The sequence below is a fragment of the Prionailurus bengalensis genome, chromosome B1 (genome assembly GCF_016509475.1).
Source record: "Prionailurus bengalensis isolate Pbe53 chromosome B1, Fcat_Pben_1.1_paternal_pri, whole genome shotgun sequence".
Taxonomy (NCBI): domain Eukaryota; kingdom Metazoa; phylum Chordata; class Mammalia; order Carnivora; family Felidae; genus Prionailurus; species Prionailurus bengalensis.
The window spans coordinates 137,991,153-138,002,047 of record NC_057344.1 but is presented as its reverse complement, the minus strand read 5'-3'; positions in this window follow the sequence as shown (position 1 = coordinate 138,002,047).

Here is a 10,895-nt window from a genome sequence, read left to right as displayed (position 1 = left end):
ACGTCTCTTTCTTGTCTGATTTTATTTATTTGAACCCTCTCTTTTTTCCTTAGGGAGTCTAGTTAAAGATTTGTCAATTTTGTTAATGGTTTCAAAGAACCAGCTCTTAGTTTAACTGATTTTTCTACGTATTTTTAGTCTCTATTTCAATTATTTCTGCTCTATTCTTTATTATTCCCTCTATAATAATAATTTCAGGATTTATTTGTTTTTCTTTTTCTAGTCTCTTTAGGTGTAAAATTAGATTGTCTGTGATTTCTTTTCTTGAGGTAGACCTGTATTGCTGTGAACTTGCCTCTAACAACTGTTGTTGCTGCATCCCACTCATTTTGATATATTTTACTTACATTTTCATTTGTCTCAAACTATTTTTTAATTTATTTTTTATTTCTTCATTGACCCAATGATTGTTCAATAGCATTGTTGTTTGATTTCTACATATTTGTGATTTTTTCAATTTTCTCCTTATAATTGATTTCTAGTTTCATACCATTGTGGTTGGAAAAGATGCTTGATATGATTTTAATATTCTTAAATTTATTGAGACTTGTTTTGTGGCCTAACATGTGATATAAACTGGAGAATGCTCCATGTGCACTTGAGGCGAATGTGTATCCATCTGCTTTTAGATGGAATGCTCTGTATACATCTATTAAGTCCATCTGGTCTAATGTGTTGTTTAAGGTTGATGTTTCCTTATTAATTTTCAGTCTGGATGACTAATCCATTGACATTACCTGGATATTAAAGTCCTTTACTACTATTGCAATGCTGTCAATTTCTCCCTTTAGATCTGTTAGTATTTGCTTTATATATTTAGGTGCTCCTATGTTGGTTGCATACATATGTACAAATGTTGTATTTTCTTGCTGGATTGATCTTTATCATTATGTAATGCCCATCTTTGTCTTTTATTAAAGTATTTGTTTTAAAATCCATTTTGTCTGATATTAGTATAGCTACCCTGAGCTTTCTTTTGATTTCCATTTGTATGAGGTATCTTTTTCTATTTCTTCACTTTCAGTCTGTGTGCGTCCTTACATCTGAAATGAGTATCCTGTAGGCAGCATATAGATGAGTCTTTTTTTTTTAATCCATTCAGACATTTTCTGTCTTGATGGAGAACTTAGTCCACTTACATTTAATTGTTTCTTACATTTAATTATTGATGGGTATGTACTTATTACCATTTTGTTAATTGTTTTTTTGACTGTTTTGTAGTAACTTTCTCTTCATTTTTTCTTTCTTTGGTTACTTCCTTTATGGTTTGATGACTTTCTATAACGTTATGCTTAGATTCCTTTCTCTTTATCTCTTGTGAATCTACTATGGGTTTTTGCTTTGTGGTTACTATTAGGCTCATATATAACAATCTTTTTTAAGTTGATAGCAAGTTAAGTTTGAAAACATTCTAAAATTCTACATTTTTATTTATCCTCTATATTCTATGTATTTGATGGCATATTTTACACCTTTTTATTTTGTGTATCTCTTAACTAATTATTATAATTATTTTTACTACTTTTTTCTTTTAACCTTTATATAGCTTTATAAGTGATTAATCTGCTACCTTTACTACATATTTACCTTTACTAGTAAGAATTTACTTCTGTACTTTTTTCTGATTAGTAATCACTACCCTTTCTTTTCAGGTTGAAGAAGTCCATTTAACATTTCCTGTAAGGCTAGTTTAGTGTTGAGGAACTCCTTTAGCTTTTGTTTGTCTTGAAAGCTCTTTATCTCTACTTCAATTTTGAAGGATAACCTTGTTTGGTAGACTATTCTTGGTTGGACATTTTTTCATTTCAGCACTTTGAATATATCATCTACTTCCTTCTGGCCTTCAAAGTTTCTGTTGAGAAATATGCTGAAAACCTTAGGTGCTTCTCTTGGATGTAACAAGTTTCTTTTCCCTTGCTGCTTTAAAGATTCTCTCTTTAGGGGTATCTGGTGGCTCAGTTGGTTGAGCATCTGACTCTTGATTTTCACTTAGGTTATAATCTCACAGTTTGTGGGATCGAGCCTGTGTCAGGTTGTCTTGACAGCATGGCCCCTGCTTGGGATTCTCTTTCTCTCTTTCTCTCTTTCCCTCTCTCTCTGCCCCTCCCTTGCTTGTGCTCTCTCTCTCTCAAAAGAAATAAACCTTAAAAAAAAAGCTTCTCTCCTTATCCTTCACTTTCAACATTTTGTAACATTATAATGTGCCTTGGCATGGGTACCTTTGGGTTCATCTTCTTTGGAACTTTCTGAACTTCCTGGATCCAGACGTATGTTTCCTTTCTTAGGTTGAGAAAGTTTTTAGCCATTCTTTCTTTTTTTTTTTTAATTAAAATTTTTTTTTAACATTTATTTATTTTTTGAGAGAGAGAGAGAGAGAGAGAGAGAGAGAGAGAGCATGAGTGGGGGAGGGGCAGAGAGAGAGAGGGAGTCACAGAATCTGAAGCAGGCTCCAGGCTCTGAGCTGTCACCACGGAGTCTCATGCGGGGCTCGAACACATGAACCATGAGTTCATGACCTGAGCTGAAGTTGGACGCTTAACCACTGAGCCACCCAGGCGCCCCTAGCCATTATTTCTTCAAATACATTTTCTGTCTCTTTCTTTCTCTCTTCTTCTGAAACCCTTATAATGAAAATATGATTCTGCTTGATGCTGTTCTATAGGTCCCTTAACCTATCTTCACTTTTAAAAATTCTTTTTTGTTGCTGTTACTCTCTAATGGGTGAGTTCCACTGCCCTATCTTCTAGCTCACTGATTATATCTTCTGCTTCACTTAGTCTGTTGTTGAACCTCTGTACTTTATTCCTCAGTTTGATTATTGTATTCTTCAGTTCTGTGACTTCTCTTTGGTACTTTCTTATATTTTCTTTTTGTTGAAGTTCTGATTGTGTTCATCCATTCTTCTTGAGTTTGGTGAGCATAATTATGACCATTACTTTGAATGCTTTATTAAGTAAATTACTTATTTCTGTTTCATTAGGGTTTCCCCCTTCTCTGGAAATTTATCTTGTTCTTTCATTTGGGACATATTTCTTTATTTCCTCATTTTGCTTTGACTCCTGTGTTTGTTTTTATGTATTAGGCAAAATGGCTATCTCTCCTAGTCTTGCAGGAGTGGCCTTAGGAGATAAAACTGTTTTACCTTGCCCTATCTCCTTGATGACTCTCAAACTTTTGTGATTGTCTAAGCAGTCTGATTTATTCTTGATAAGTTCCAATTGATGAAGATGTGCTGAGACCTGTGAGTGTTTTGGAAGGACGGATCTTAGTTAGCACCCAGTTTCAGGCTGGTTTGAAGCTAGACCCTCAAGCAGCAGTTGTTAAGGTATGCAAATATATATAGTCTTGTGAGACTATAATTATAGTCTGTGCTAATATCTAGACAAAATGACCTGGAAGTGTCAAGTTAGTGACAATTGCAAAATTTGGGGCTCTAGACTAGTGAACTCCTTTCTGGGAGATGAGCTATAGTGAAGCCAAATGAGAGCTCAGAAATTGCATTCCCCTGACCTATATTCCCTCAGAGCACTTCTGTAGTCTCTCAATGTGTGGTAAACCTGATGCCTGTCTCTTGACTAAAGCTCCAGCTCAAGTGGATAGGCCTTTTTCACAGTAAGTCTGGGGGGTGTATGTTAGTCGTGTCAGTTCTTCACAAATGTATTGTTGTTGTTGTTTTGTCTAAAAAGTATAAAAGCTGCCTGCTTTTGGTCACTTCTTTGAGTCTCACATTTTTAAGAGCTCATGTATATATGAAATTAAATTTGTTTTTCTTCTCTTAATCTATGTCAATTTAATTATTAGGCCATTCAAGAAGGGAAAAGTCCACCCCCCCCCACCCTCCACCACCAATAAAATCCATCACTGTACAATTTTCCTCATTGGGTCTCTCAGAGTTTGGACCTACATATTCTTAAAGGCTAGAAACATTTAAAAAATGGCCATCTTTGGGGCTTCTGGTTGGCTCAGTCAGGTTTCTTAGTTTCATCTCAGGTCATGATCTCATGGTTGGTGATTTTGAGCCCTGCATTGGCTCTGCACTGACAGTACAGAGCCTGCTTGGGATTCTCTCTCTCCCTCTCTCTGCCTCTCTCCCATTCATGCCCTCTCTCACTCTCTCTCTCTCTCTCTCTCTCTGTCTTTCAAAATAAATAAATAAACTTAAAAAAAATGCCTATCCTTTAACTGCCAGAAATTATATCTTGTGCATTCAGTGAAAATTGCAAATTTGTAGGGAAGATACTTCTTTCGTTCTGGGAGAAACAATTTCATTTTAAGTCTTAGGAAGAAAAGGTAGTTTCTTTATTTGAGCTAATCATCAGATGTGTTAAAAGCATATCTTTAACATGCAGATCTAGAGTGCTCAGAAGCACCTAATGAGTATGGTTTCAAATATAAGTACCTTAGTAGTCATATCTGAACCTGAACACACAAAACAGGAAGTTCTTCCCCTCACCAGCCATTCCTGGGTTGGTATAGGCCAGACTGAAAAGACTTGGTATGCATTGTATTCTGAAAGTGGGTGGACTGGGATAGTGCTGGAATAGGGACTAAAGGAACATAAAGGGATAGTAATTTAGGGGAAAACATACTGGTTTCTCTTCTCAGATTTAAAACTAGAGATACATCCACCTCAGACACTCAGATAAACATTTCTCTATTTTGTTTCAATCAATAAAAACAAAATGATGAACAGTGAGATGAACATTTTGGGGCATAGTTATATAAGACCAGTTTTCCTGACAATGTCCCCCTTTGCTATCCCCCCTACTGTCTTTGGGAGCATCTGGACTTTGATGAAGTTGTCCAAAGGCAAACAGATCAGATTAGGATGTTAAATATGCTGCTTAATAATCTAGAAGTTGGTCCCCTGGTAGTAGTTTGGGAGACATGGTGGGCAGGGGAGAGAGTACACCAGGGGGATGTTTTTCATAAGACGCCATGAAGAAAAGGGAGAGAAGAAGACAAATTTTGGCCGTCTCTGAGTTGGGGGAGAAGAACAAATGGGGAAAAAGGCTTTAAGAGAAGGATAGGATTGCTCAGTGCCTGCTTTCATTTTTCCCATTAAACACTTCTGTATTGAGGTTTATTTCTGAAAACAATACGTAGCATTGAATGAATTTTTTAAATGTTTATTTATTTATTTTGGAAAAAGAGTATGGGTGGGGGAGGGGCAGAGAGAGAGAGGGAGACAGAGAATCCAAAGTAAGCTCCATGCCCTCAGCGCAGAGCCTGAAGTGGGGCCTGAACTCATGAACTGTGAGATCATAACCTGAGCCAAAGTTGGAAGCTTAATCAACTGAGCCACCAGGGGGCCCCTTGAATTATTTCTAAGTTTCCTTGCTTATCCTTAAGTTTATACTATGTGCTTGCTGTGTGGCTTTCAGAGAAGGTGCTTGCTGTTTCTGCTGAAATCACATGGTCATCCATCTGCCCATGGCCCCAGTTCAAGGGTGTATTATTCTGCTAGTCCCTCTCTGAGGGTTGTGGTTTTGTGATGAAAGGAGCAGTCTGGATCCACCTCCAGGTGCAGACATTCAGTTCTCACTCTGACATCTTTCACAATTGAATTCTCTTCCCTACCACCAGCCAAAAATTCTTGAAACCAATAAAGGAACCCATCCAAGGGATTACTTTGCAGACAAAGTCCACCAGGCAGTCAGGCTTCACTGCTCCTGAGTATATCCCTTGTTACTTATTTTTATTCCAAATGATAAACAGATCCCTGGCTACATACATGGCTATGTTATTATTGCCTTCTCTCCTCTCTTGGCAAATGAATAAGGCCAATGCTCAGTGGGGTTTTTGTGGTGTTATAAGAACTGAATTTATGGAGCATGGTTCCTTTTCCCATTCACAGTGTTTGTGACTAAACTCAGGTGAGCCTTGGAGCGCAGAGTAGTAAGCACCAGGAATCTGTCTTCCCACCCAGACAAGAATTACATGAACAAAAAAAGGCAACCTACAGAATAGGAGAACATATTTACAAATCATATCTAACAAGAGACTAATGTCCAGAATATATAAGGAACAACTAAAACTCAACATGAAAAAAATAAACAACACAATTCAAAAATGGTCAAAGAACTTGAAGATATTTCTCCAAAGAAGATATATAAATGGCAAATAAGCCTAGGAAGAGATGCTCAACACCATTGACCATTAGGGAAAGACACACATCAAAACTACAATGGGATAGTACTTCACACCCAATAGGATGGCTACTATCAAAGAAAAGAGAGAATAGGAAGTGTTAGTGAGCATATAAAGAAATTAAAACTCGGGGCGCCTGGGTGGCTCAGTTGGTTGAGTGTCCGACTTCGCCTCAGGTCACCATCTCGCGGTCCGTGAGTTCGAGCCCCGCGTCTGGCTCTGGGCTGATGGCTCAGAGCCTGGAGCCTGCTTCCAATTCTGTGTCTCCCTCTCTCTCTGCCCCTCCCCCGTTCATGCTCTGTCTCTCTCTGTCTCAAAAATAAACGTTAAAAAAAGAAATTAAAACTCTTGTGCCCTGTTGGTGGGAGTGTGAAATGCTATAGCCACTATGGAAAATAAGGGCAGTTTATCAAGGAATTAAACATAGAATTACCACGTGATCCAGCAAAACCTTATCTGGGTATATATCCAAAAGAATTGAAAGCAGGGTCTTGAAGACATATTTGGACACCCCTGTTTATATAAGTGTTATTCAAAATAGCTAAAATGTGGAAGCAAATCAAGTGTCCATTGACCTAAGAAAGGATAAGGAAAATGTGGTCTATGTATACAATGGAATATTATTCAGCCTTAGAAAGGAGTAAAATTCTGGAATATGTACAACATGGATGAATCTTGAGGATCGAATCTTGAGGTGACTGCCATGGACTGAGGGACATTGGGTTGGGGAGTTAGTTCTTAATGGGTATGGAGTTTACAGAGTTTCAGCTTTACAAGGGGGACGGTGAAGATGGATGATGTGATGGCTGTACAACAATATGGATGTAGTTAAAACCCCTGAGCTGTACAATTGAAAGTGGTAAATTTTATGTTATGTGTATTTTACCACAACAAAACACTTTGGAAAAAAGACTAGGAGCAGATTCAGAACCTGCTGCTCTATGGAAATTTGTGGCAGAATGGGATTTATCTATTACTTCTGGAGTGGATATTACACAAAAGCCAGAATCAGAACTGAGTAAAGGCAAAGCTTAGGGGACAATTGCATCAGGCTTTAAGATGACCTCAACAATGACTCCCAGTCAGAAGTGTCTGAGGGGCATTGTCCAGTCAGAGGACGCCACAACAACACCTCCCCCAGGAGAAGATCCCAAAACTCTGAAAGCAGCTACTGTAGGATAATTGGCCTCTGAAACCTGGATATTCTATGGGGGGTGGAGAAAACCAGGCTGATTAACAGGAGGCTTAGATGGGAAATGCAAAGAATGACTCGTTCCATTGTGCTTTGTCCTACTCCCAAAATAGAACAGAGGCTGTATCCCTAAGGGAACCAGGTTGCTGGGATGCAGAGGTCAGAGCAGAAATGGAAATTAAAACAAAGTGGAGAGGAAGCGGAAGGGAAGGGGCAGATAAAGCAATGTCTCCCAGCTCATAACTTCAACTCCTGGCCCTGCAAGCATGTTTCATACCTGAGTTACTGCACTAGAACTCCTCATTATGACCCACAGGGAAAAGTACTGATCTCATGGCAGAGAGATGACCTGCATCAGAAATACTTGCTGTTTTGAAAAATTGGACGCCTGCATCCCAGCACAGGTGTGAATCAGACTCTCTGGATGAGTAGGCTCTTGTTACAAGCTTCAACCACGTTTATGCCCTGGAAACCTTTTCATGTCGCCAGAAAGACTTAGCTGGTGTTACCGAATTTATGCCACTGTAACTGGCAGCCTGAACTGGGCAGCTGGCCGTCTCTCTCCTGCCACCCTGGAAGAGGGGCTTTACTGAGAATAGGTGGATTACGGGTCCGATACCAAGAAACACAACACAGAGCCCCTCACAACATCTGTGGCAGATTGTACTTTCCGGAAAGGGCTGCAACAATATCTCCTCTCCCTTTTACTCTTCAAGGACCTTGCCACAATACACTGAGAGTTAGGTTCTATGTCCCCTCTCCTTTCGACCTGGGTGGACCTTTGCAACTGCCTCAACCAAAAGAGTTCGGCAGAGGTGATGCTGTCTGACCTCTGAGCTAGGTCATAGAAATGTGCACTTCCATAACGTTCTTTTGTGATTCTTACCCTGGACACCCAACAAACATACTGTGAGGCGATCCAAGCAGCCTCTTGGCTAATATGGAGAGCAACCCAGGCCCCTAGGCTCAAGCCCTGGCTGAACCACTAGCCAAGAGGCAAAGTGAGTACATCATCTAAAAGGGATTGTCCAGCCCCAGGCCAGCCACCCCAGGTCATACAGCATGAGCAGAGATGGGGGATTCTGCCCCAAATTGTAGACCTTTGAGTAGAAGAAATGACTCTAGTTGTTCAAGCCACTAAGCAGGCGCAGCTGACTCTGATGCCGCATCCATGGGAGGGGGGAATGTACGGATAATCATTTTGTACCCTGGAAGTTGAGAAAAATTGTCTTCTGCTATTCTTTGCTTTGTCAATTTGTAAATCATCTACATGTCTCCCTTCCAAACCCCATCTTCTTCAAAGAAGTTGCTGCTCTTTGGTATTAGCAATTTCTAGCCTCTTGTAGCATTTAAGGAGGGTTTGGTTTAAAGGAAGGAGCTTGATGGCAAGGCAGCCTTAGGCATTTGGAGTGCCCAGAAGAAACATGATGTCAAGGAGTGGGAGAATGAATCTAAATAATAACACTTCTCATTTCTAGCAAAGATTACAAGAAAACTCCTATTTATCATGACTTTTATATACAACACATATGAAGTATGTTGTAATTTTCCAATAAGCAATCTGGAAAACATTTTTTTGTTTAAGAATTCCACCCTCATTGGGGCGCCTGGGTGGCGCAGTCGGTTAAGCGTCCGACTTCAGCCAGGTCACGATCTTGCGGTCTGTGAGTTCGAGCCCCGCGTCGGGCTCTGGGCTGATGGCTCAGAGCCTGGAGCCTGTTTCTGATTCTGTGTCTCCCTCTCTCTCTGCCCTTCCCCCGTTCATGCTCTGTCTCTCTCTGTCCCAAAAATAAATAAACGTTGAAAAAAAAAATTAAAAAAAAAAAAAGAATTCCACCCTCATCCTGCACCTTTGGGGCTGTGGTTCCTAGACTGGAAAGCCGAGATAGAACTAAATTGCTTTGCGTAAGAAAGGTAAGTGGACTGGGGTGCCTGGGTGGCTCAGTTGTTTAAGCATCTGGCTCTTGATTTTGGCTCAGGTCATGATCTCACCTGTAGTTCAAGCCCCACATCAGGTTCTGCGCTAACAGTATGAAGCCAGCTTGGGATTCTCTCTCTCTCTCAAAATAAAGAAATAAACTTAAAAAAAAAAAAAAGGTATGTGGACTGACCCGACATTCACTGCAGCATTATTTACAGTGGCCAAGACATGGAAACACCTAAGTGTTCACTGAAGGACCAATGGATAAAGATGTGAGATATATATATATTTCCCAGCCATAAAAAAGAAGGCAATCCTATTTATGACAGCAGTGGATGGACCTTGAGGGCATTAAGCTAAGTGTTAAGTCAGACAGTAAAAGATAAACACTGGATGGTGTTGCCTATGTGTGAAATCTAAAACAAACGACCTGAACTCTTAGAACAGATAGGTGGTTGCCAGAAGTAGGCATGGTGGGACAGGGAGTCAAAGGTACAAACTTCCAGTTATAAAAGAAATATGTCATGGGGATGTAATGTATAGTGTGGTGTTGCATATCGTAAAGTATTGCTATTGGAAAGTTGCTAAGAGAGTAATCTTAAGAGTTCTCAATACAAGAAAAAAAATTGTGACTATGTTCAGTGATGGATGTTAATAAGCTAGACTTATTGTAGTGATCATTTTGCAATATGTATGTGTATGCAGTGCATACATGTATCAAACCATAATATTGTACATCTAAAACTAATACAATATCGTATATCAATTCTATCTCAGGTTTTTAAAATGCCACATTAACCTGTGGAGAAAACAGAAAGAAAAAAATGTACGTGAAGCTCCTGTGGCTGGCTTGCTGCATAAGACCTTAGGGAGGATAGAAATGTCTGATGGCAATTTCAATTAGAAGATCTGCTATGTGGCTTATGACAGAAATCCTCTCTTTGGTTCGTATAACCTACAGTAAACTCTACATTGCTCAGCAAATACTCCTGGAGTGTATTTACTTTAAGTAAAGTATGGAAGTGCCAGATGCCATCTTAGCAACCAAAGGAAGCCTAAGGTGAATCAAAATACCACACTTTTTTGGGGTGAGAGATTGCACAGGGTGACACCTTGTCTGCCAGTGGTGGGAAAGTCTACAATTAGGAAAGCTTTTCACTTGACAACATTTAAAACACTTTTTATTCTGGACATTTTCAAGCATATATATATATATATATATATATATATATATATATGAAAGAAGAGTAGGATAAATATTTGATGTGTTGGGTGGGTGCCTGGGTAGCTCAATAGGTTAAGCATCTGACTCTTGTTATTGGCTCAGGTCACGATCTTGCAGTTGTGGGATGGAGACTCACATCAGGCTTTGCACTAGGCATGGTGCCTGCTTGGGATTCTCTCTCTCCTCTTTCTCTGCCCCTCCCCCACTCGTCCCCCCCCCCAAATAAATAAAAATAAACATTTAAAAAAAGAATCTTTATGTGTCAACTATACTTAAAAAAAAGCCTTTCAAAATTAAAAAAAGAAAGAAAAAAAAAAGACTCTCCATGTACCCATCATTCAACTTTAACATTTTAACAAACTTGGGTTCATTTTTTTAAAAATCATATTGAATTTTTCATGAAGTTA